Source organism: Hipposideros armiger, unplaced genomic scaffold (genome assembly GCF_001890085.2).
Source record: "Hipposideros armiger isolate ML-2016 unplaced genomic scaffold, ASM189008v1 scaffold_99, whole genome shotgun sequence".
In the NCBI taxonomy this organism is placed as follows: domain Eukaryota; kingdom Metazoa; phylum Chordata; class Mammalia; order Chiroptera; family Hipposideridae; genus Hipposideros; species Hipposideros armiger.
Genome location: NW_017731449.1, coordinates 1,679,226 through 1,706,616, shown reverse-complemented (window position 1 = coordinate 1,706,616; position 27,391 = coordinate 1,679,226). Strand labels below are relative to the sequence as shown.

General features: G+C 39.3%; 1 protein-coding gene and 1 long non-coding RNA gene across 33 annotated transcripts in view; one reads left to right on the top strand and one right to left on the bottom strand.

The window, feature by feature from the left end:
- Positions 1-27,391, bottom strand: part of NRXN3 (neurexin 3) — a 1,587,373-nt gene that overhangs the window by 209,086 nt on the left and 1,350,896 nt on the right. The gene's annotated exons all lie outside the window — the stretch shown is intronic.
- LOC109384690 (uncharacterized) lies at positions 1,229-27,256 on the top strand. The gene is made up of 4 exons (XR_002124464.1): positions 1,229-1,325; positions 15,865-15,982; positions 20,805-20,890; positions 26,922-27,256. It is a non-coding gene; the product is annotated as an uncharacterized LOC109384690 (long non-coding RNA).

The following is a 27,391-nucleotide window of genomic DNA, read 5'->3' as shown; positions in this document are numbered from 1 at the left end:
AAGATGCTTACCAGTACCTCGTGAAGTGAAATGAATTGATATCAGCAACACTCTCGGTTATGTGTTATTTGGTATGCAAATGTCCATCAAACCTCAATATCACACTCTCAATTAATGGAAGTTCCACGTAGAAGAAACTCCTTATTTTTAACTTGAACCAGGCAGACCAAAATGACAACGGTCAAGCCCCCGCCCTGCAAACCCAGAGTGGGCCAAGCTAGCAAGCAGTGCCCCTTGGAGAAATGTTTTGTGAGCTGGGCTCATTCTGCTCTGTGTGAGGCACACATTATCAAGCCTTACAGCTATCTTTCCACTGCTGGAACTCTCAAAAGTGAGCAGCCTCAAAGTTGTTCTTATGCTGAAAGGGGGAAAAAAAGTGCAAGAATGTTTTTCTTCATGGTTTTTGCAGCACATGCTCTTCTCACAAAAACCAGCCGCATTCACTTTGGACCGCAATGGCGCCATTTGTCAAATTACTATTCCAGCGAGTTAAATCACGCCCCCATGGACAGAAAAGTTAATGTTTTTCAAAAGAGCCCCATTTCCACCCAGGAAGGAGCTTATTTGCATTGCAGGAGCTGACTCTGTGTTATTATGTTTGCACAGCAGCGAGGTTCAGAGGTTAACCACATGGCACGTTAACAACAATTTCTTTTCATCCTTTTAAAGTTATTTTCATTTCATTAGCTACCCCCCTGCTTTTTAATTATTCTCTGTTTAGGTTTTGTTGCTGCCATCATCAAATTTCTATCAGGGGAAAGAGTTGCTACCTTTAAGCCAGTGGGTACACACTACACACACACCACACCACACACACACACACCACACACACACACACACACACCACACACACACATACTTCTCTAAACCATGCCTTTGACCAAAGCTCAGCTGGATCTTGTCAGGCTCTTTATGTTTTTTCTTCCTTGTTTAGGCCTTGGGACATCACCTTTCTCCAGTCCTTGCACACTTTGCCACCCTGCCTACCTCCTACTAGCAGTTTCCGTTCAACGACTATCTCCCTCCTGGAGTCTGAGACTTCACAATCCCCATGTAGGCTTGTGCCTTTAATTAAATTCTAGTCCCCTACTACCCCTGCCAAGATTCATAGATGCCCTGAAAGGTTCAACATTAATTAACCAGAGCTCTACAAACTCTCCAAGCTGGAATATTAGAAGATGAGGGCTGGTAAAAATGTGACATATTAGGATTTCTAACAGTTGTGTGATGGTACTCTTGAGGGAGGTGGTTCAGAGCCAGCAGAAAGTCGGTCAGATATAAGGGAAGATAAGTGTCGTAAATGACTGTAACAACCCAGCACAATGGTATGTTTATTTTAACAATTCAAGTTATTTCTTTTTCCTTTCATTGGGATATTAAATATAATCCCCCTTTCTCCCCGGCTTTCTCCTTCCCTCTCCTTTCCTCTCTCTTTCTTTAACAAAGAGGAAGAAATCAGAACGATGCTAAGATAAATAAACCCCCCAATACAGTCTGATCACTCTTTAAACTTATCTCAGGATGTTTCTGTGAGAGTAATATAGTAATTAGCCATCACCTTTAAATGCTCTGGATTTCTATAATTTTTCATACATTCCAAAGAGGAAACTGTATTGATACATCAGAGAACAACTTCCCAAAGGAAAGAAGGAAAAACAAAAATGGATCTAATGTGAACAACCATTGAATCTCTAAGACAGTGGAAAACTAGTTATCAAGATCAAAGTGTTATCTGATGGGTGAATTCCTGCAATACGTCTGAAAGTGTTTGCCGTCCCTTTTTCTTTAGTACCTCTAGTGGTGAGGAACTCATTCTTTTAGAGAGATCTTTCAGTATCTAAATATATCCTGGAAATGGTACAACTTCCATCTATTAAAGTTTTTTGAGGTCTCATAGGATGTGTATAATGACTTTTTTCTGGGGATGTCTACCTTCTTCAGGTTAATATTCCAGACTTCTGACTTAATGCGTGCTCATGGGTCCGATCAAAGGGACCTGCTCTATCTGCTAACTGCTAGCGTTCTCTGAGCAGAAGGCTGGGCTATGCCATCATTACTGAGCTTCTCAAAGGGCTGTGGTACATAATTCTCATCCTCCCTTCCAGCACCTGTCCTCAGCTGGACAAGTGAGGCCTATCCTCCAAAGGCCCTGCCTCCAGTCTTAGCTCTTCCTCTCCAAACCCCTGTAAAACCTAACCTGAAGAATCTGCAAATTGGTTGAATACGGGCATCATCTAGAGACATACATATTTAAAGACTCACATGATTGATATATTAGAAAAGGAGTGGCTACTTCCAAAAATATCACAGGAATTGGATGAGGACAAACAGCTTTCAGTTTGTACCTAGCAAAAGCTCTCAGTGTCAGGCTTTCGGAGCCAAAAATCTCTGTGTCCTACAGAAGTGGTTTTTAAAAAGAGAGAGAGAGTCACGGAAATTCAGTCCACAATTCTTGATTGATTATATAAGAATAAGACATTATTTCTGATTTTTCCCAAAGGTGAGACCTTTGACTACTCTTTAAAACCTCTAAATGATCTTTGTATGGGGGGAAGAAACACGCCTTCCTATCTCAAGTATTCGCCTATGAACTTCTCATTATTTTGCATTCCAAGCAAATCTTAGTGCTTTTCATCCCTATTAATAGATCTATCAAAAGGAAACCTACTTTTTTTCCCTTTTAATCTTTGCTTCTAATATAGTAAGAGGGAGGACACCATTTAATTCCTCAGAATTTTCAAATCCTACTGTGGGATTTTAAAGCACCACTATTAAGACTGCACAAATAAAACTGCTTCCTAATTGTCACTCCATACACTAGCCAAAAAAATAGAAGAAACATTCTTGTCAGCTACCATCTCTTGAGCACCTCCTACATGTCAACCTCCTGGAAGCTGTATATATGGAACCTCATTTATTAATAATTCTCCAATGACCTGATGAGTTAGTTACTAGTACTCAAACTTTAAAAATAAAGCAACTGAAGTTCAATGAGGTTAATAACCATGTCTAATGTCACAGAGATAGTAAGTAGTAAAATCAGGGTGTGACCCAGGTCGATCTGCTATTCATCGAAAAAAATGAATGAACTGATACAAGGATGAATGAATAAAGGCTGTGCTGACTAAAATGGCTCCCTTCACCCGGCTCTTGGTGAGCAACTGATAAGTGATAATATTGCTCAGGTGGCATAGTCTGGCGGTCTAAAGGATCTCTTTCCAAAACTGCCATAGCAATTTTGTAACTGTTAGCAAGTCCTGTATTTCTATCGCCACCCAAATGGCCAGAAACTCACCTCCAGAAGTGGCTATGAAAAGTCATGAATTGCCATTTTAAAAACTGAAACACTCATTTCTTACAGGTACATGTTACGGCTTCCAAAGGAGAAGTGCTTTATAACTAACCTGTGTCATTATTTTACCTTCTACATGTGTGTGGGGTTCAGCTGTCAGTCTTCTTATTTCTTCTCCAGGCTATCTGATCGGAAAGCTACCTGTGAAATACAGGCGGCCTGATAATTGGCTAATCCAACCTATTCGTCTTACCTGTCTTCCTACCACTTTGCATCATTTCCTTTCCTTTTCTTTCCTTATTTATTAAAAGTATAAAATAACAATCCTTAAATATGATTGGCCTAGGAATGTTACCCTATTTCAATCACCTGGAACCCTTGGAAGGAAGGGATATTATCAGAGCTAAAGGTGCTGAGAAAGCTTGGCGGTGTACACACCCCAGGGGAGTGATTAGCTCATGAAGAGGCATCGCGGCACAGAGAAATAAATCTGGATGAGGGATAACTTCTGCCACAAATAAGCAATGGATCAATAAGAGCAAATGTCATATTTCAATTCTGTTCAACACTGCAACATTTGCAACCTGCTAACCTGCAGCATAACAGCATTTCTGAGCTAAAGATGTGAGAAAATGTGGGCTTGTGAGAGGTTTGCCATATTCCTGCTGCTTTTCTTTTAATAAAGGAAGAAAACTAAAACAACCATGAGCAGGAGAAAACTGAGCATGTGGGCTATTTCAGAGGTGCAAAAGTGGGAAAAGGACTATTGAGACATGAACTAATAAGTGAAGGAATAGGCCTGAGGTCCATGGCAGCCCTGACACACTCTACCAGAGGGGCTCAGGCCCAGGCTGTCTCACCGATCTAGCTTAGACAGTTATAGGACCATCTTAAATACTACTCGCTAAAGGAAACAGTCTATCTGGAAATTGTTTCTTTGACAAATTGTAGACTTGAAATGATTACTTATTCGCTCATACATTTATTCATTCACTATCCATTCAACTTAAATGCAGAGCACTGTGCTACCTTATAGAGGCACAAACATGAAAAGTAGTCTAGTCTTGTCCTCTACAAGTTATAATGTATGGAGACAGGTAAACTAATCAGTAAGGAAAAGAACCAGTTACTTTGTATCTATGTCGGGCTAGTATTATACTTGGTGCTTCACACAAACTTTCTAATTACATCTGACTTCATCTTCACAATAAGCCTATAAGACAAGGGTTATTATCATCTGTACTTTATAGATAAAGAAACTGTGGGTCAAAGAGGTTCATTTAGAAGCCCAAGTCTAAGGAGCTGAAAAGCGGCAAAGCAGGAATTTGAATTCAGGACAGGGTCACTGTAAAGCCTGGGCTGCTGAGCCCTACACCCTAGTGTAACACAGCTGTGCTGCTTACAGATGCTGTGTCTGTAAAGCTGAAAATGCAGCACAGTTTAGAATAAAGGAGCATGTTGAGATTCACCCCGAGGGCACAGGGAATCTAGAGAGGTTTCAGAGAGGAGCTATACAGGATGTGAAGACCTAACTGACTTGAACAGTAGTGTATTCCATATATTTCTACCCCATTTTGAAAATGGAATATGAAATAAAATTCAAAACTGGTATCTACAATGAGTCAGTAGTAAAACTACAAACGGAAACATTTTCTCCTGTCACCCTCTGGTCTTCCTGTGCACTCGTGAAAAAAAAAGTCACATTGATCCTTTGAACATGGAACCGATGTTAGTCTTAGAAGAAACAACGCAGACCACATAATGTTAAAGCTCCGTGTGAGGGAACAATATTGTGAGGGAATGATGTAAGCCTTAGGTACGCTTTTGAATTTTTAATCCTCATCAGTGGCTCAGCCAGGTGAGGAATGCAACATCTGCAATATCACCTGCTTTGCACCCAGTAGGAATGCCACCATTGTGGTGGGTCATGGAGTTAACAAAAGGCAACGCCTTTACCTTTAATAAATAAACAGTGGTCATGATGGGATGTTAGGCATCTACAGGTGAGGTGCAGAGCCCCCTGTCAGAGCCTTCCGAGACTGTGCAGCAAGGACTCATAACAGTGGTGGAAGAAGAATGAAAACTAAAAATAATCAATCAAACTGAAGCACTGTAGTACTTTATGATTTCAGGAGAACCTAATTAAAATCTCAAGGATTTCCTTCATGGTTTCTAGAATACAAAAAATATAGCATTTTAGGTGAAGCAAACTAAGAGTTTCTTGCAATCTCATTGAGGGAGTCAAAAGATGTTAAAAATGGTAGTTAATGGCTAATAGACCAATAGTTCAGAACCACAAATTATGAATGAGACCTGCAGGACAGAATGAGTGGGCATTCCTTTAGAAGCGATCGCTTGCATCTTCCTGGAAAACGTGTAGGGTCACAGCCAGTTATACCATTTTGACTACGGTGGCCATAATAGCAGAATTTACTATTAGGGCCAGAATACCATCCATGCTCGTACTCAAATGTATGTAGTCTTAAAATGGGAAGACATTGTGCCAGCTTGTCCTTTTTTGCTCAAAGTAAATAAACTAAGTTTCCACAGCTGTCATGCCTTAAACTAAGTTGATGCACTGAGTTTAATTAGATTGCAAAAACAGAAAATAAACCAGATAATTGACTAAATATAAATGGAATAAAGCCATTTCCATTCTAAAAATGTGTTCCTGGAAAATGCAAAGTAAGACAAATTGTGGCAAAGTAGAGTAAACATGTGTTTATATGATGCTACGTTCATCTGCTCAGAGCGGCTTTTGCAGCTGTAAAAGGCACTTGCTTTGTGGGGGGATGGTGAGCTGACAGCATTTCTTTGAGAAAGCAAGGAGAGTTTGTCTCAAATGCTTCAGGGACATAAGGAGTAAATAGTATTACCGGCCACAAAATAGAGACTAAGAAAATCGATCCCTAAGTACCACCTGGATTTCTAATATAATAGTATTTGTCAATATCGCTTAACTTAAAATTATTGAATTTTGCTCAAGTCTTTACTATTCCTGTATGAGGCTAGATAATAAAGAATTATGATCCAATAACAACAAACTATATAATAACAGACAAGTAATATTTATTGAGCCCTCACTAGTACCCAGGCACTGTGTTAATTACTTTCGATACCCTAGTTCATGTAATTTCCCAGCCACTGTATGATACAGGTACAATTATTGTCCACATTCTGTGATTAAGAAAGCTTAAGCTTCGAGGGGTTGAAACAATGCATAAAGTCATGCGCTTAGCAAGTGACACAGAATTTTATATAAGCCATCTGTGAAGTTCTTTGCTAATATTTCTGATTTCTGAAAGGACCCTCCAGGTTTTTACTTGCTTCTGAGTCTAGAAGCACTTTCCAGTGGCAAAATAATCACTTCTACCCCTATCATTAATGGGTCAGTGGCTCAGTCTATTAAGGCTGCTATAACAGAAATACCATAGGCTGGGTGGCTTATGAACAACATTTATTTATTTATTTCTCACAGACATTTATTTCTCACAGTTCTGAAGGCTAAGAAGTTCAAGATCAAAGTGCACACAGATTCGGTGTCTGCTGAGAGCCTGTTTTCTAATCAGTCTTCTTTTTCTTGTAACCCCACATGGCCGAAGGGGCAAGGGGGCTCTCTCAGGGCTCTTTTCTAAGGGCACGAATGCCATTTGCAAGGGCTCTGCCCTCATGGCCTAATCACCTCCCAAAGACCCCACCTCCTAATAGCATCACCTGAGGGGTTAATTCTTTAACATAGGAATTTTGAGGGGACATATAAACATTGAGTGCATTGCAATAAAAATATCCCTCTTTGTGAACCCATATCCCATAACTCAGATAAGAAAAGCAGCTGTCCCTTGTACTAACTGTTGACCGCCACATGTGGACTGTAAATGAACCATAAGCCAAGATTGCTGCATGATGCTCTTACATCACCGAGCGGAAGTGGGGAGCATCGTGGGGAATGTGGTTGAGTTCCTTAGTGCTGACACAGAGTGCTAGCCTAATCCCTCTCAACCTACACCGTTTCCCTAAAGTTCTTGCCAAAATGCAGATTCTGGCTCAGTAGGTCTGGACAGGGCCTGAAATTATGCCTTTGAAATAAGTATCCCAGTGATATCTATGGTGATGTCCGGGGTGCCTACTTTGAGTAGAAAGGACTGGAAAAAACATGGACTCAGGCAAGGGCGAAACGATCCATTCCTTGAGGAGCAAACAGTAGCCCTGAGAAAGCTGTTGGATTCCACCAAATCCTATTTTTTCCATGCTATAAATAATTTACCTGCTTTCCTGGTTTATAAATTGGGTCTAAAGATCAACTGTGGTTCAGGCTACAGAAAATGCCCATTAATTCAAAGCTGTGCTGATTTACTTACTGTAGAAAAAGTAACCAAGAAGTGTGTGCACACAGGAGGAATGTAACACCCTGGGGCTTGGCTGTTCTCTCCCAAGAGTCTGCCCCTCCAGGGTTGAGCCAAAAAACATAATAATTACACAGATTCAATACTCCATGAACTGGCTCGGCAGAGTTTATGGCTAAGGGTAAAATTTAATATGTTAGGCTAATCTTATCATTTGTATCTGACAAGGGTCTCACAGTGTTCACTTTTTAGAGTCTTTCTATGGTGTGTATATCTTTCTCATAGAACCAATACCACAAAATGGCATTTGCCTGCTTGCGTCTTTATCTTCGTATTGATTGACACCGATCTCTTTGAAAGTGAGAGTTACATCTTATTTAAATGTGTGACTAGGAAAGTGCTCACCATAGTTGGGTCCTGATTAGAAATTATACTATTTACAACAGTAGATATTGTTGACTAAATGCCGTTCAGGTGCGTAGTCTCATGCTAAATGCTTAACATACATGATTTCATTGAACTACATCATAATAATGATCATCCTTGTTACACAGAGGAGAATATCAATCCTAACGTTATTGTTTTACTGATTTCTCTGTGGTGTTTTAATAGAGCTGATAACTCCTTGCCTCCTGAAATTTTCTCTTTCCTGCAGGTCCCACTTTTCTTTTCCTTTCTCTTCTTTAGTCCTTTCTTTTTTTCTCTTATGGTACCTTTACTTTCTCCCACCACTTCTTAATTATAAATTTGCCCCAAGGTCTGAGGGCATATCCTTTGTTTCTTGTCTCTATCTACATCCGATTCCCTTCAGATCTGACACATTCTCAAGATTTCAACTATTTCCTCCATGGAAAATCTTCAAACATCTCTTTTCACCTCTTTCTTGGTCTTGGAGTCTAGTCCTACGTGTCCAACTGCCTCTCAGGTATCTCTGCTTTACTTTTTCTTTATCATCTCAATCATATCAGAAAAACCCTCATGTTCTCTCTCCCCCAAGCCAGTTCCCTTTAAATTAATGATCTAGGTTTGGATATGGCACCATCAATTTTCCATTCATTTGATCATTAATTCTCTTTCTTCCAAACTCCAATCAGCCACTCTGTCAGACGGATTCTTCCTTTAAAAGGTTGTCATCTTTTTGGTGCCCCAATGCCACAACTTTAGTACAGTCTTTATAACATCATAGTAGTGGTATCCTCATTAGCTTCCCCTCCATTTCCTCTCTGTTCTCATCTATCTTTGCACATGTCCTTAAATAGTTTCTCATGAACTCACTTCTATACTCAAAATACCTTCATGGTTTCACTTTGCCAAAAAGACTAATCTTTGACATTCAAAATTCTCCAACAGTCCAAATAGCTACAGGAAACTTCCTTCAGCAGAGAATAATACCTGGAGAGGTACCCAGCTGAGCGCAGTCAGCAGCCAACACAAAGTCCAAGCAGCGAGTATGTGGATCCTAGGGTTGGGAGGGGGAGGAACTGGTGATACACTATAGCGCCCCCTATGAGAACTGACTGTCTCAGGCAAATTAGGTGAGGGCTCTCTGAGGGAGAGAGGAATTGGTTACTACTTAAGGGTGCCATGATCCAAAACAAATGAAAATGGGAGGCATGGATTTTGCACTGTAAGAAACTAGCTAAGTCACTAGATATCAGTTCCTCATCTATAAAACAAAGGAGCTTCACCACTCAAACAATAAACTCTCCAAACTCCTTCCCTGTGCTGATCTATTATTTTATGAATTTCAGTGGCTGATACGCATTTATTCCATTGACTACATGAACAAAACATTTCTAGGACTTACCAAGTCCCTTGGAACACTGAAATTTCTTCATTCTCCTACACAAGCCTGTCTCTTTTAACATTCCTCTCTTTTTCTTTTCCAGCCCTTTCCCCTTGCTTATTTCAAGACACCTGGTGCGTTTGGGATAGGGAAAGAAAGCCAGAACAGTAGATTGACTGATCCTAACCCCCCATTCGTTACTTCAATCCATTACCAAATTGTGTCAAGTGCACCCTTAAATTTTTCTCGTATATGTTCTCCATCACCCCAGATGCTGTTCCCATGGCTCGGCTTCTCAGCCATCTTCTCTTGCTTAGATGGAGTAAAACTACTAGAAAGCCTCGATCTCCTAGCATCCTATTCTGGCTTCTATCTAATCAATCCTTCTGTCTACTTACACAATAATATTTCCACAATGCACCTCTGACTTGTAACTTCTTCTTCTCTTCCTTCTCTCCTTCTCCTTCTCCTTCTTCTTTTTGGACACCCCATTGCCTACAGATTAACTCCCACCTCTGGGCACAGCCATATAACCCTTAGTGATCTAGATCTGTCTTCCTTGCTTATCTGTGACTTCTTCATACTGCTGAGTCTGAGTTCTTCCTCTGTTATTTATTACTTATGTAACAAACAACCAATGTCATTATATTCTTCAGTTTTACAAAAAAAAAAAAGTATCATATAGTCACTTAGCTCCTTGCTTCTTATAAGTGGCTGATTAGCAGTGTCCAGTGCAGATATTTTGGGTATGTCTATAAACAGTTCACACCATGTACTATTGGCTTTCTCCTTACTACTGGGAATATAGTCAATAGCATCTTTAAATCTAATCAGGTTAGAGAGCCAATCCCTGAAACCCCAGAACCAATTTAAAATACTCATCCTTGAAGGTCTGTTCCTTTAGAACCATTCTCAGTACCAAAGTCTGTATTACTCAGGGTTCTTTAGAGAAATCATCTATATCTATATATTTTATCAAGAATGGGCTCACATGATCATGTAGGCTGAGAAGTCCCATGATCTGCCTGCTGTCTGTCACCTGGATATCCGGGAAAACCAGAGGTGTTATTCAATCAAAGTGTAAAGGCTTGAGAACCATGAAGGATGAATTTTCTTTCCTTAAATTCCCCCTTTCCCTACTTTTTGTTCTATTCAGGCCATCAGTGGATTGGATGATGCCCACCCACATGCGGAGGGCAACCTACTTTACTGAGTTCATTAATTCAAACACTAATTTCATCCAGAAACACACTTACAGACACACCCCTAGATAATATTTAATCTGAGCACCTCATGGCCAGTCAAGTTGACATACAAAATTAACCATCACAACTGAGGTAGCTTCTTTTTCTTTTTTTAAAAAAGGTTTTATTGGGGAGTTGGGGGAGGGGACAACACTGGGGAATTGGGGAAGGGGAACAGACAAGCTACTGTCCTTTAGTTCTTCAGTCTAGTTGTGGAGGACATCGCTTTACCGGCCCATGTTGGTATTGTGATCATTGCACTCTTCTCGGGTGAGCAGTCGCTCTCTGGCAATTGCACAGCTGCTCACGGCGGCTCGCAGCAGTTCACGCAGGATGCTGGCCACTCACACTGGCTGCCGGCCATGCATAGTAGCTTAAGGCAGCCCACTGAAGCCCGCCTGCAGCCTATGCCATCGCCGGCCACTCACGGCAGCCCAGCTTCAGGTCGAGCTGTTGTTCACCATCTTAGCTGTAGAGGGCGCAGTGTCACTTGCCTTCATGTGGGATCTGAATCGGTGGCCCTGCTGTTCAGAGCTCGCACTCCCAAGCCAACTCTTAACTAAGGAGCCACCCAGCCGGCGCTTGAGCTAGTTTCTTAATCTCTCAGTGTTTCAGTTTCCTCATTCATAAAATGTGGATAATATCTCATAGGGTTGCTATGAGAATTAAATGTTTTAATACATATAATATGCTCTAAACAAGGAGTAGCACAATTAAGCTCTCAATAAATGCTAGATTAGTATTATTATATTTTTTCTAAAATAACCTTCTCCACTATGTCTGACTAATGAACTCTTACTCAACCTTCCTCAGCCAACTTGTGTTCATTTCTCTTTTAAGATTTTGCTAAATATCTCAGTCTTCTTCTGCAACTGCAACATCTTCTAAGTTACCAAGGTACTTTGAAGATACATCTATTAGTATACATTAAACAGTTATTATAGCTATTCATTTATATTTTGTTTTTCCTTCTACCTAGTCTTAAACTCTTTGAGGACCAGAGAGTAGAAGCTCTGAATCAATGTCTACGGAATGCTTTAGTCCCGGTCACGCTCATGGATCACTTGATACAGGGCATAGTGATACCTCACTGGGTAGCTGCTGTTTTGGAAAGGAATTTGCTTTATCCAAGGCCAGACTGATAGGGAATTTATGAAAGAGTTGTGTGAGTAGATGCTAGGGATTCCGGTAATGAAATCTCACCAGTTTGTTATGGAAATTGAATACAATCAGCTTGCCATGGGTATTTAATGTAACGTTTCACTGGGTACAGGAGAAGCAATTAGGCTGCTGAAAATTGCGTTTGCATTCCCCATAATTTAATACTGACCACTGTTAGCAGCATAAGATGTGACAGGACTGATAATTAATTTTGCATGCAATCAGTGTAATAAGAGGTGGGGGGGAAGCAAGGAGGGAAAAGCAGAGGGAAGGAGAGGGACCTGTATTCAGAGGTAGATTCAGAGGTACTTCCAAAGGTCTGATAATGACTTCTGCAGAGCCAGCTTCTGGGTAGGAGAAAACCCATCTAAAAATCCAATACTGAAAATGAGTTGCCATGCTTCACATGGAAAAAAAAATCATAAAGGCCATTCCATGGCCATTTTCTCTCTTGTGTCTCTCTTCCTTGAATTAAAGACTAATCTGGCTTCATTTACATTTATAAATAAGTGAACAGTAAGCTCCTCTAAGGTCAGTTACAAACCTTGCGCCTTCTGTTCTCATAATGCTTCTCCTTAAAAGAATTGCTTATTTCAAACACTTTGTGTGTATGTGAGTATATGTGTGTTCTGTCTCAATAGAACCATCAAAAAGTTGAACTGCCTTGAAGCATCTCTTATCTGTTCACTCTGTTCTCTATCTATCAGATTTCAAGTCTGGCATTTTTAAAGGACTTTGCTGCCTTCGAAGGTTGTTAACAACAGCAGCAGATACCTTTGATAGTAGTCAGATAATTGGGCACAAACTGCTATCAGACAGTAGAGCATGAGCCTTTTGATATCTGTATCTTTACATATATCTATCCACCTACGTATCTATGTATCTACCTGTCTAGCTATTCATTTATGTATGCATGTATGTATGTATGTTTCTTTCTATCTATCTATCTATCTATCTATCTATCTATCTATCTATCTATCTATCTATCTATCATCTGTTTATGAGAAATCCTTAAAATGCTAACATTGGGGAAAAAGTGATTTCAACTAAGTCTACTGCTAGATGAACTGCACTGTGGTGTGGTGGAGGCATCACCAGTGTGTTAATTTCAGCTCTGGTTTAGTATGTTTCCTGCTAGATTGAAATGAAGGTTGACTTAGAACTTTTCCTGATTCATCCCTATATATTGTGACACTACCTAGCTTTTGATGGGCAAAAGATGATGTTTGACATAAGTGAGTATGTATGAGTATTAGTGAATCAGGAATTGGTCAGTCAATTAGTTAGTCTCTTTTAGGATTTGGTAGGATTTGGGACCATACGAGGTTTTAAAAAGATCATTGGCCTACAAAGTTTCTGGTGAAAAATCAGTAGACGGTCTTATGGGAGTTCCCTTGCAGGTAACTGACTGCTTTGCAGGCCAGAAAGGGTTGGCACAAAATATTCAATGTAATGAAAAACGAGGACCTACAAATAATATTATTCTACCCAGAAAGGCTGTCATTTAAAATCGTAGGATGAAAAGCTTCCCAGACAAGAAAAATCTAAAGGAGTTCATCAACACCAAGCCAGTATTACAAGAAATGTTAGAGAGACTTCAAGAAGAAGAAAAAAAAAGAAAGAAAAATATGAATAATAAACTGGCAATCACTATATCTCAATCAATTATTAGTTTAAATGTAAATGAATTAATGCTCTAATCAAAAGACACAGGGTGTACAGCTGAAACTAATTATAAAAAATGTGTATTTCATAATAAAAATAATTTAATAAAAAAAAAGACACAGGGTGGCTGAATGAATAAGAAAACTCATACATATGCTGCCAATAAGAGACTCACTTTCAGATAGACACACACAGACTGAAAGTGAAGGAATGGAAAAAGATATTTCATGAAAATGGAAATGAACAAACAAAAAAAGCTGGGATAGCAATAATTATACCAGATAAAACATAATTTTAAAACAAAGGCTATAATAAGAGAAGAGGAAGGACCCAGTAATCCCAGTATGATTTTGACGCACAATTCGACAAATTTTTGCAGTGTTTTCATCAGTTCTGCTCATTACTGGCCACTGTGACCTCTCTTCATTAGTGACACGTTCTCTCCCCTCAGAAAAACGTTTAATCCATTTGTACACTGCCATTTTCTTCATGGCATTATCCCCATAAACTTGGACTAACATGTTTCCGATATCACTTTTACTCTTGCCAAGTTTAACAAGAAATTTAATGTTTGTTTGTTGCTCTAATTTAAGTTCAGACATTCTCATAACAGCACACAAAAACACGCAACGACAATAATGAATGCCACTCAGCAAGACACCGCCACACGCTGACACAAACACAGCTGTGAGACCCTGATATACCAGGTTATGGAACCTTAGTGAGCTGTTTGTACAGTGCTGCCAATGTAAGTGCATGGTGGCAAGTTTGCATACTTAATTGTCAGACCTTGTATAAATGTCTAATCATTATGTTGTATACCTAAAATAAATGTAATATTGTATATCAACTGTAATTTTTTAAAAAATATATATATACACATATATATACACACATATATATATATATATATATATATATATATATATATATATATATATATATATATATAAAATCTTTGGGCAATGCCATCAACTGGTATAACACTTGTCAATTATTTGTAAAACGAGAACTCAATGCTAAGGCCAATGTGAGTTATTTCTTTGCTCTTGGAACTGAGAAGTGGCTTGGCTAAAGAAGGCGAAACCAGGACAATGTCTGAGCAGCTCTCAATGTGCTTCCTGAGCTTGGAACATTCATACACAAGAGAGGCAGCTTGGAGTTAAACTCATTCCTGTTGGAGACAATACAATTGATTGGGACCTGAGCAAAGCTTATATATGCAGTAATTCGAAATTGTGTTGAGTGTGAACAACAGTGATACAAAAAGTAGTTGTATAAATGCTACAAAGATTTATTATCTCACATAAAAACAGTCCAACATTTGGTAGCTTAAGGCTGATACAGAATTTTCCACAAAATCATGTGAGACCCACATGCTTCTATCTTTATCTTTGTGTTCCACCATTCCTAGCACATGACTTCCATCCATAAAATTACTTTATGACCCAATATGGATGCCAAAATTCTGGTCATGACATCCAAGCAGCAAGAAAGGCAAAGCGTGTGTCCCTTGCACCTAAGTCAGGTCCCTTTAAGCAGCTTTTTTGTAGGTACCATTAAACACTTGAGCAGACATGTCTTTGGTCAAACTTTAACTTACATGCCCACTTAGTTGCTGGGGGGGAGGTTAGGAAATGTTTGTTCTATTTTAAAGCTGGATGCATTGTAATTGCAAATAAAATTGAGGATTTGGTAGTGAGACAATGGATTTCGGGTGGGAATTAGCAGTTTCTTTTACATGGTACCATAAATCCAGCCCAACTTTTCTATCACTTTGTCTCCTTCTGGGTGCCTCTCCTTTCCCTTGGAGACTGTCTAGTCACCAAAAAGAGATCATTGCCCTGCAGAGAAGGGATATATCCCTGAGGTATCTCTTTATCCACTTGGAACACGTTGCCAGGTACACAAGGCAGGCCCCCATGAAATGCTCACCACCCTGGTTCAAACACTGAGCACTCACAATTGGAAAACCATAAATAGAGGTGATAATGGTAACAGGGAGAAAAACAAACAAGAAAAGCAAAAGGAAAAAAAAAGAATCTAGAATCTTCAGGTGTCTCAGGCTTTATAATTTACAAAGCACTGGCATTAGCACTGATTCATTGGAGTTTCTGGATGCCTCTGGATTTTATAGGCTTAAATAATTGTGTCAAAGTCCAGTGCCTGTCTCTTTATCGCTATAGCATATATTTTTTTTCCAATTTAGCTCAATTTTCTATGTTAACAAGATTGAAAATCTCCTGATCACCTTAATAACTGATGTCAAAGAAATTATAGTCTTTATTCACCACTTAGTACATTCTGTGTATCACATTAGGCACGATGCATGCATATTTGAATTTGATCCTTGGATATTTCCCATTTTTTTAGATGAAGCACGTGTAACTTTCGCAGTGTCACATGGCTATTCCAAAAGCTACGATTCTATTCAGGTGACATGACTGCGCAATCCAAACTTCAAACCACTGAGCAATAATGCTCCCTACAGGTAAGAGATTTTCTCAGCACTGATTGGTGCTGTCTTGCTTTCTAATCCTCCTCATCTTCCAACACACTCAAATCACTGCGTATTTTGACCAGAATTATATCTCTTTAAATAATATGTGTCTATTTTGGTTAGTTTTATACAGTTTCATATACTTTGTAGATCATGAACAGTTTTGTATCTTGCTCTTCTTGCTTACCATATGCATTTTCTCTAATATTTTATGTCCACCTCTTCAGTAACTGAACACACATGTTTGGCTTGGCTTGCTCTTCCTACACTTTTTTAAAGAAAGGACAATATATTGTTATTACTAGCCGAACCTGCATCCTAAATTTGACTTTCCCCAATGTTGAGCCATTCCATTGTGAACTGGCCCAGTCTTTCCCCAGGTAACAATCCAACAACCCGTCAGCTGACTGTGCCACTTTTAGAAAAAAAACCCCACTCTAGAAGGGGCTGCATCACATCCCATTGGCTCATGGCTGTCCCAAAGGAAGACGTTACACCATTTTCAGGCATCAGCAGCTTTCAGCCCAGAGCTCATAGGATAAAGAATAAATAGGCCCTGTACTTGTCTTTAGCTCCACAAAGGCTTTGAGAAATGAGTAACTACACAAATGACTTTTAGTATGAAATGACTAGTTCTTTGCCGTGCTTCTTCGGGAAAGTGACATGGCAGGGGCTAGCATGCCTAATAAGAAAGAACATGAGTCTGTTGAGAAAGACTACCTTTACTCAATTTAGAAGTAGCTCAAAGTACTAAGCCAACCAGCACAGTTTGTGAAGCACCTGCGAATGCAAAATAATGTACCAGACTGTGTGGTTGGATTACCAAGAGCATCAGAAATGCTTCCTGACATTCATATTTAAATGAAATAACATAGGTTTAGAGCAGGGTTCTCAACCTTCCTAATGCCGTGACCCCTTAATACAGTTCCTCATGTTGTGGTGACCCCCANCCATAAAATTATTTTCGTTGCTACTCTATAACTGTAATTTTGCTACTGTTATGAATCATAATGTAAATATCTTTTTGTTTCCCTATGGTCTTAGGCGACCCCTGTGAAAGGGTCATTTGACCCCCAAAGGGGTCACGACCCACAGGTTGAGAACCGCTGCTCTAGAGCCTAGTGCTGTGACTAGCACGCAAGGGATCAACAAATGTTACTTCTTCCATCCTCCTTTTCTCATCCTTTCCCTTAAGAATTTTACATTTACATATGCTGTTAAGTCCAAAATAAAATTTAAATAGCCACACAAATGATTTCACATGTTAATTACCTAATACCATCACCGAAAGCTTAGTAAGTGCTTCACAGGACTTTGTAACATGTACTAAACCCGGATAACAACATGGTTTTTTTTTTAAGAAGAAATTGTTAAGAAGCGCTGCATACTTTTTAATTTTGTTTTGATTTTTCCATTCTCTGGGTATCAGAATCTTGACTCTAAGTTAGGTCATAGGTCATCATCAGCATATTGGATATGTCACTAGTTGTGCCTTCTAAGTTTAAATTCAAAATTTCTCTCACAGTAAGCTCCATGAAGTGAGGTAGCATGCTTGGGTGATTCATTTTTCTATTCCTCATGCTAGCAAGGTAGCTGGTTTAAAGTGATGTTTCATCAATATTTGATGAATATATGAATCAATAAAAATCAACTGAGTCCACACTGTGAAGGAAAAACTATACCATAGTTTATATAGTAATATCATTTACATAGGAGCACTATATAGAAATCAATAAGGGATGCCCAGTAAATTATCAGTCTCTATTTTCTCTTCATTAAAGGTTTAGTGATAACCTGTCACTAGTGTTGCCAGAGTTGATTTGTTTTGTTTTGTTTTTCTAGTTGCATGTGACAGAATTCCTCTTCTTGCTTCAAAACCTTATTATAAATATTTGCCTTTTCCTCTACATATGATCAAAGTAGCGTCTCTGTGTAGATGTTAATCAATGTATCAACTGATTTCTTTCTAAAACTTCTATCCAATAGGCTCATTCAAAGGCCCTATTCTCTGAAGGGACCCATATTCTGGTTTTGCAATTGTGGCAAAGAGATCTCAGGCTTTTTTGATGGGATGAATCACTTCCAGTTTGGAGGGTGGGCTGATAATGGTTTTCCCTTTTGCACATCCCTGGGACACCCATCATCACTCTTTTGGGTCACTCTTTCCATCCAGAATCATGTGGTGGATATTTTCCCACCCAAATTCACCACATTGAGTCAAAGTGAAGGAAACCTAGGGGTTGAGTTATGTGACTAAACATGAGAATGAGAAAGATCAGGAACTGGAACCTGGGTCTTCTCATTTGCAGTTCAATTTTCTTTTCACCATGATGCATTGCCTCTCTTTGAGGGACAGAGTCAACAAAAATCATGGCTCTATTGGAGAGGAGGGTCATTGTGAGTTGAATTATATAGGAGAACATATGGGCCCTAGGACTGGGTCTTGAAAAATGAGGCCTAAATAGGAAAAGGCCAATCAGTACTTTATCAATGCAGTACCTGACATTCTTACATAAAGTATTTTTTAAAAGTGTATGAACTAAAAAACAGTCAACAAATAAAAAGGTATTTTTCAGTTTTCATGTTTTTGGAATTGTGTCCCATTTCTATTTGGCACTTTTATTCATTAACATATTGCCCCATGACATAAGACACTAGAGGAGCCCAAGGCTGGCTGGACACCATCCATGGCCAGGCAGGGTAGCAGCTGAGCTAATACCAGCAGAAACTCATGGATATGAGATTCCAATCCTTATCTGTAGAAAGCCTCTGCTTCAATCTCCTCTACAAAATGGGGAGGTGATGTAGCTGCTACAGAGAGGTCTAGGAGGAAACGACTGCCAGTACTTTAATTTTCTTTTTTTTTTCCTCTTTTTAAGGGGAGGAAGGAAAAGATAACAGGGATCAATGTCTATCAATGCCAGATAAATCATTTCACCATCTCCAATACCTTTGCCAGTTTCTGTAACTTTCCCAAACCTTTGTCTCTCCGCTACTCATTTGTCACCAATCCAAACCGAATCCTAAAATGTTACAACATTATATAAATATTAGGAAAGACAAAGTGGGTTGTAATTTTACCCAAAGGACACCAAATCCTCAAACTTGCCTCTTCACCATTATTTACCCCAGAATATTTATATTGCTTGTACAAAATTTTGAACCTTGCTGTTTCCAGAAACACTTATTGTGTCTAATTTTTATCAAATGTCAAGGCAAAAATGCAAACACTGAATTGAAAGAAGAAGAAAAGTGTAAAAATCCAAGTATATTTATCAATGAAATCATATATCAGCAGCCTGAAAATATAATCAGAGAGATCCTATGGGAGTGGGGTGGGGAGGGGGCAGTTACAGGATCAGAGAACCTAGTCTGCTATAAAAAAAAACATGGAAAAAAAAAAGGTTTTGTGGATTAACATCTAAATATGTAGGTCAAGCTGCTATTTTCGATGTGGTCTTGAAAAAGTTTACTCCCTCTGCTTGAATTATCTAAATTCTATTTTCCCACCAGGAAAGGTATGTTCCTGGAAGAAGAAAAAAAAAAAAACTAAGTTACAGGCAAATCCTGAATCTCCCTCCTTTCGACTATGGGAGATGGTGGCTTCTTAAATTAAATTTGTCAATATAGCTAGAATATTGCACCTGGACCTACACAGTCTCCTCCTATCTCTCTGGGATTGAAATTCCACACAGTGCTGAAGATTTAATTTTTTCCAAGTGTTAGAAGTATGAATTGCAGGCCAGGAGGAAGGCTGTCTTTGTCACAACCCCAGTGTTTTTCGTCTGAGAAGACTATTCACAAGATTGACTAGTATAATGAACTTTTTACACAATGATTTTTGAAAATAAAATTATGTATGTGAAATGTGTATAAATCTTGCTTTCTGAATTCTGTTGTGTCCATCGCTTACATGGATAGCTTTCAAATGTGTTTGGCTGCTAAGTCCAAAAATAGATATATTTTATTGTGACACAGTACACACACACACAAATGCAAATAAGTATATGCACACATACACATAAACATACCCATACATAATTTAAGCAAAAGTTTCATGAAAGATTTACTCTTTTGTCTTAGTAAATTCACCAAACTGGATTACTTATAGTAGCACAAATTGTCATGGGCATCTGCAACATAACTGCCTCTGTTAAAATTTTCTTCCTTATTGTTTTCTTCTAGTAATACTTCACAGAAGAGTGTCCAAGCTGATCATTTCCATTTTGCCATACACAGTGTGCCTAGAACATTGGCACACACATATTTTATGTATTAATTTTCCCCATTTCACTGAGTTCCTTGAAAACTATGACTCTGGATTAAATATCTTAGCGTTTCCAATAATCAGAACATCATATGGCACATAACAGATGCTCAGCAAGTACCCGTTGACAATTCATTCATTGGGAATTTCAACATGCACACAAATCAGTAAAACACCAAAGACTTAAAAGCCCATGAGAGAATTATCCTACTTTGTAAAAATCAAATTCATGTAGAGTCTTATTAGAGAAAAATGTAACTGTGACGAGATGGTCCATCCTAATTGAATTGAGTCAGGTGACTGCCACTGGTTCCACATTTGCATTCTCAGACAATGCCAGCAGCTGCTGATGGCTTTTTAGTACATAAATAACCGGTTTTGAAATAATCGGAAACAATTGCATGAATGCAGTATATTTAGAATATCACCTGAAGACTGTGAACTTCACAGCCACTTCTAACTAACTCTTACTCTACAATAACCTCCATTACTATTGTTTTTTAACAAAGAAAAATTTATTTATTTTTATTTTTTTGGCCTCCTCAGTAGTTGAGTGTCCACTGGGGAACAGGAAGGAGGAAGACGGAAGAGGTGGAATGACTGCACATTTCATCATGAAGATTTATCTGGAGGTAACGAAAAAGACATTTGTTCATTTCTCTCCTGAGTGGGTTTTGGAGGCTTTCCAATGCTAAAACAAAAAGAGCATCATTAGCTAATTCCAGAATAGACAACTGCTACAAAGCTGCAGCCTCAAGTTCAGGCCCCTTCTACCATGGAAACCATGGCGCCCCTCCATCATTCTTGCATGAATAACCAACAAGAACTTGACAGCGTGCATCCTCCTATAGATCTTTCGATCCATCATTTTGGGTAACAAATGCCCACTTGTCTCCTGCCCCTTATTCCAGCCAACAAGGGTTTATAGCCTGGGCACCCACAAGGGTGAGGTACCAATGATGCTGCCCATCAAAGCTATGCAATATCTTGACAGCATACGCAAAGACGCAGGACCAGTCAAGCCAAATATGCCCAAGGCAGGATCCTATGCAGACCCGAGGACATCTTCTCTCAGACCCTTAGGAACATGCAGGATATCACCTAAGAAAATGGTAATCTTATCAGTGTTCCTGATGAAAATGCTATCTAAAATAACATTCTAAGAGTTCATCCCGACATAGGCCCAGGTACCACCTTGAAGACAGAGCCCCTAGATGACTATTAAGGAGTCGAGGAGACCACAGTGGTCCTGACACCCTCCCCCCACTCACATTCGCACGTGTTAGTGATAACTTCAGAAGAAAGGATCAGTCCTCATCAGACCATAAGGCAAGACTAGGTGTGCAGTTCACATTGAGTGTAAAATCAAATCATGTTTCTAAAAACTAAAATGAAGAGAGAGCTTCTGCTTTGAGATACAAAAGCAACAGGTTTTTGTTTGTTTGTTTGTTTGTTTGTTTTTCCCTAATACAAATGGTTAGATTAGGGCAGGTGTCTTAAACCTCACTTTCATCTTATTAGGAAAGGTTTCTTTGAATGAACTTTGGAGGGTATGAGGGAAGTTGAAAAAAATCAAATAGAAAATAAGGTTTTAAGAATTTTTCACTTACATTTATATTTCCTCTGTCCCACTCCTTTATAGCAGACTATTCCAACACCTATAAGGAAGAGATATCTCATAGAGTATAATAAAAACTGACCTTGGTTTCACCAAAATTTCATTAATAGGAGAAATTTCAACTAATTATGAAATTTATTTTTGCCCAAAATTCATTGACTACCTTCTCTGTGTGAAGTACTAATTAAACCTAAAGATGAAAAAGATTTGGGCCCTAATCTCCCCTCAAAAAGGGGAAAATGTGAAAAAAATGACAAAAATTATGTCTAACTGAAATAAGTGCCATAAGACATGCATAAATTAGATATTAAAGAGTGCAGGGAAGGGAACAAATATCCTGCTTCTCAGAGAAGGAAAATATGAACAAGGCATGAGCTAATCCAAGGTAAGCCAGAAAACCTGTCGAAGTAGAAGGGATAACATGGAAAAAAGGCACAGAGGCCTAAAAAAGCAGAAGATATGAGGGAACCATAAGACAAATGTGGATGCAGACGGGCTCAGGAGGAGATGAACTGGAGGTGAGACTCAAAACATGTATCAGTTGTTGAATCCCACAACAAAAAGATTGCAGGTGCGTGTACGTGTGTGCACATCTGTGCTCTCTCCCACTCCCTCGGCCAACCAAGTATCTTGACAGTCTTTTAATGAAACAAAATGATTATTCTGTTGTAAAGAAAACAACTTTGGGGAATTTGTGAATAATAGATTGAAGAGGGGGCAGTTCAGAGGCAAGGGTATCCGTTCAGAAGCATCTGGAATAGTCTTGGCAAGAAATGGAAAGGCTGAACAAGGACAGGGCCCTAGATGCATGCCAAATGTTGGTTAAGCAGGGCTAGGCTACTCATTGGTCTGAAGGTGAGAGATGAGTCAGGGCTGATCCCCAAAGCTCCCAGCCTCTCTCTATACAGGTGACATAAGCAGCATCTGGAATAAAGGACAGTGAGCAGACCTGAGTCACAATAAAGGGCCAAAAGGTCATTCCAGCAGACATACCTGTCAGGTAGTTGAAAATAGGATTACAAGTTCGAGTTAGGTAGGAATCATTCAAGAATTACACAGAATAGTTGGCCCCAAATGATACAGCTATGGAAAGTATATTTTAATGAAAGTTATAGAAAACGGGTTTCTCTCTAGCTTTCAAATATCTTCTAGGTCTTAGAGGCACTGGCTAAATCTTTTCTTAAATACCGGTTTTTCACAATGCAGCTTTTGTCTTTCGGCAACCGTTAGCTTATTCAATTCCCATCTCACAGAGAGCGGAGACGAGTAACTGCAAAATGCCACAGTGAACTGGCCTCGCACCTCCAGTACCTCAATTACACTAGCGGGGATGTGATCAGGAGGGCGATGGGGATAACTAGAAGCAACAGAAGATGAGCTAATGGAAAAGATCACTTTAAGAAAATAAGATAAGAAAACTGCACACTGACTGTAAATCTTGGCATTGAGAAGAAAGAGTTGCGTGAGCATTTGGTTGTTTTGGTTTTTTTTCTTGTTTTTTTTTTCTTTATTCCAAAATAAGTGAGACAGAAAGAAACAACAACCACTGTCAACTAACTCAGGAGCTGCTGTCTCTTGGAACTGTAAAATGGTCTTTCAGCCAGCACACTCTTGTTATGAGATAGCTCATTATGGCACGATTTCATATATACAACACATAATAACGACACGGCTGCTATGAAATTGTTGGCCCATAACTGGAATATTAATCTTGTCCGCACAACACAGGGATTATGAACACAGTGTACTATGCTGTGCTTTCTTTTTTAAATTTAGAGGCAGCACTCTTGCATTATGTGAGTAATATCTTGCTCCCAGATTTTTCTTTTAATTTTTTTTTAGGCTACTCGGTGCTTTAAATAAGTTTTAAATAGAGGGAATGAATTCAAAGAATGAAGATAAAAGTCTTGACCTCTGGCTTGTCTTGCAAAATAAGAAAATTTCACAGGACCGGACCAGCAATTCCCATGTGGTAATGACTGGTGGCAGCTGAACAGTGGCTGCCTCCTTGAGACTAGGTTCTCTGTGCCACTGTTCCTACTGCTTTCTGTTGTGTGTTTGACATGAAGATTAAGAGTTAGTGCCAGTCTTGCCTGAACTATTGTTTTCTTGGCCTCAGCCACAGCTGGCTCATTTATCTTACATGCCCCCTGTAGGCATACAAGTTTGTAACCTCTGTTTAAATGTAACGAGCAGAAGGTGACCTCTAAGATTACTTTAGAATGAAGACCATCATGATATGGTGTTCCTACCTGGAATGCAGTGCTCCGGCTGTATAACATGCTGGAACAAACAGTATACACTCTGTTGAAAGAGGGGTCAGGATGACATTTATAGAAACAAGGGCTTGACTGGGACAGAGGTACGAGTGTTGCACCTTGCAAATGAAGAAGGATAAAGTTCAAATAAAAGTGTGGGAAACTCAGGCTATTACCCAAAATGATGAAGAATATGAAGGATCTATTTGTCAGGTGGGATCAGAGTACAAAGTAGAAAGCATAGATAATTCCTTATCATATGGAAAGCTTGGGGATCCTTGGACTTCCATCAGAAACAATCTAATCCCTCATAGAAAGGGCTAGGAAGTTCGTAGAGGAAATCAGACCCTGATTCCATTCATTGGAGCTGAGAAGACCCCCGCTAATGTTGGAGTCAATGCCTTTCAGAGAAGACAGGTATCTGAGAAATGCTGTGTGCCCCAGAGACTAAGGCAGAAGGGCCAGGTAGACAGCCTGGCCATACCACAGGGACATTCAAGGGATGCTGTCTCTCTTTTACTCATATTTCTAAAGCATTTAGTGCTTCATACCTTAAGAAAGAAGTAGCAGTGACAATTTATCTGGAATGTCAGGATGTGAACATATATAGCAGAGCCTGCACACCAGTCTTAGGCTGTTTTAGATCCCTTACTTGTTATTACGCTGTAATTGATAGTGCCTCCTTATCAGTGCATGAACTCATATACACACACACTCATATGCACAAGCTGTATTATGAAGGATGATATGAAAAAGTTATTATCTTGAAATTTGAAACCACAGATTATTCCAGAAAAACAGAAATTTGTGGATAATGAATGAATCACAGGGAAGAAATGGGCAGCTGTAGTCCTTTGGCAGGCCTTACATTGATTTTATTGAGTCTTCGGAAAAGTCATGATGCATTTTGGCAACAGATGGCGCTAGTTCATTTTTGGAAGTACTAGAGTCATTTGCAGCTATGTGATTGCTATGTCATTTGATAGCTGACAGTTCTAGCTTCAGTTTTTTAAAAATTGAGTGATTTGGTTGAGTTTTGGAGATTTTACAACAAGTTGAAGATGGAAGACCGAACTGTGCATTTTTGCCATATTTTACTGTTTTAGTTCCATAAAGGAATGAACATGCTTCAAGCTTGTGAAAAGTTGCATAAAGTTTATGGTGACAATGCTCTACAAGAACGTCAGTGACAATGATGGTTCACGAAATTCCATGCTGGTGATTTTGATCTCAATGATGTTCCTCGGTCAGGGAGGCCCACCGAGGTTGATGACGACAAAATAAAGGCACTGACTGAGTCAAACCCACGTTACATGACACGAGAGATTGCAGAAACATTGAACATTTATCATTCAAGTGTTAATGACCACCTGAAGAAGCTGGGATATGTAAGCAAGCTCAATATTTGGGTTCCACATAAACAAAGAAGTTCATTTGACAGCGTGTATAAACATCTGCAATATGCTCATTAAACATGAAAAAAACCGATCCTTTTTGAAGCAACTGATATCTGGTGATGAAAAGTGGATTGTTTACAACAATGTGGTACGCAAACGGTCTTGGTCCCGACATCATGATTTGCCTCAAACAACATCGAAAGCAGACATTCATCAGAGGAAGGTTATGCTCTCATTGTGGTGAGATTTTAAAGGTGTCATGTTTTTCAATCTCCTACCAAGGAACCAAACAATCAATTCGAATGTATACTGTCAGCAATTGGACAGTTTGAATGAATCCATCATCCAGAAACGTCCAGAGCTTGTTAACTGTGAAGGAGTTGTGTTCCATCGCGACAATGCAAGACCACACACAAGTTTGATCACTTGTCAAAAATTACTGGAGCTTGGATGGGATGTGTTGCTACATCCACCATACTCGCCTGACCTTGCACTGTCAAACTTCCACTTTTTGCGCTCTCTTCAAAACTCCTTGTGTGGTATAACATTCAATTCAGATGAGGCTGTAAATCAGCACCTTCTTCAGTTTTTCACCAATAAAGACCGGTCCTTCTATGAACGAGAAATTATGAAGCTCACTGAAAGATGGCAGAAGGTTATCGAACAAAACGGGCAATGTATCACTGATGGATCTTTGTTCTTTATATAAACAAATGACCTTTAAAAAACAGACAAAATACATCATGACTTTTCCGAAGACCCAATATTATATCATTATGTCAGGGGACCTCCATTATCTTACCCTGAGATGTCCCCTTTTAATGATGATGCTATAAGGTACGAAGGCCACTTCCCCCAGAGATTGATTATCTCTCTATCTATCTATTTATCTATTTAATCGTCTCTCTCTCTCTTTCTCCTCCCCCCCCCCGCCCCACCACCTTCTGCACATTCTTACTTTCTGTCACTACAGGGTGCTCCAGGCTTGTCTTGTACATTCCCTGCCTGGTCCCAGAATTAGCCATTTCCGCCCCCACTCAAACACAGGTTCCTTTCATTAGAGAACTGCATTAGAAACCAAGACCTAGATGCTAGAATCCCTGGTTTTTAAAGTTGTCAGAAGGATTGGGAGTCTCTAGCCCAATCCATTCTCCTCGTTTGGTATCCTGCTCCATAAGTGAATGAGCAGAGCCTGCCTTCCAGCTCCACAGAGTTAGCTCTGTTGGCCTCACATTGCTCCCCTGCCGAATCACCTTATGCCACGACCTTTCCTTTGCTACTTAACCAGGGTAATGTCTTTGTAGAATCTAGTTTCTGACCTTAAAATATTTGTGGTTTTCTCTTCCTTTGAGTTTTATCATTACTTATTCTGCAATACTTTCTCCTGTAGGCTCTGACCTTGAGCTTGGAGCATCTGAAGTATGTATGTAGGTTCCACGTGGGATGGAAAATAGTCTCTTCCATTCCGAGACTATTCAGAGGACCTAAAGAAATCTCAATGGCCGCACTGGAAAATCTTGAAGAAGCTCACGGTTTACAAAGATATTAAAGATAAAATAAGGTTCACAAAAAGAGGGAAGAACAGAAAAGAATGCACACTCCTATAAGTAGACATCACAGCACAGTGTAATGAAAAGACCATGGACCCTGGCGTCAGACTGCCTGAATTCAAACTGCAAACCTTTTGGTTCTGTGTCTTTGAGCAAGCCACTTAACTTCTCTGAGTTCCAGTTTCTATTTTAATAAAATGAAGATATTAATAATATCCACCTAAAGCAGCTATTGTTAGTGTCAACTGAATAAATACAGAGAGTGCCAAAACAATGTATATACATTTTAAGAAAGGAAAAAATGGTACTA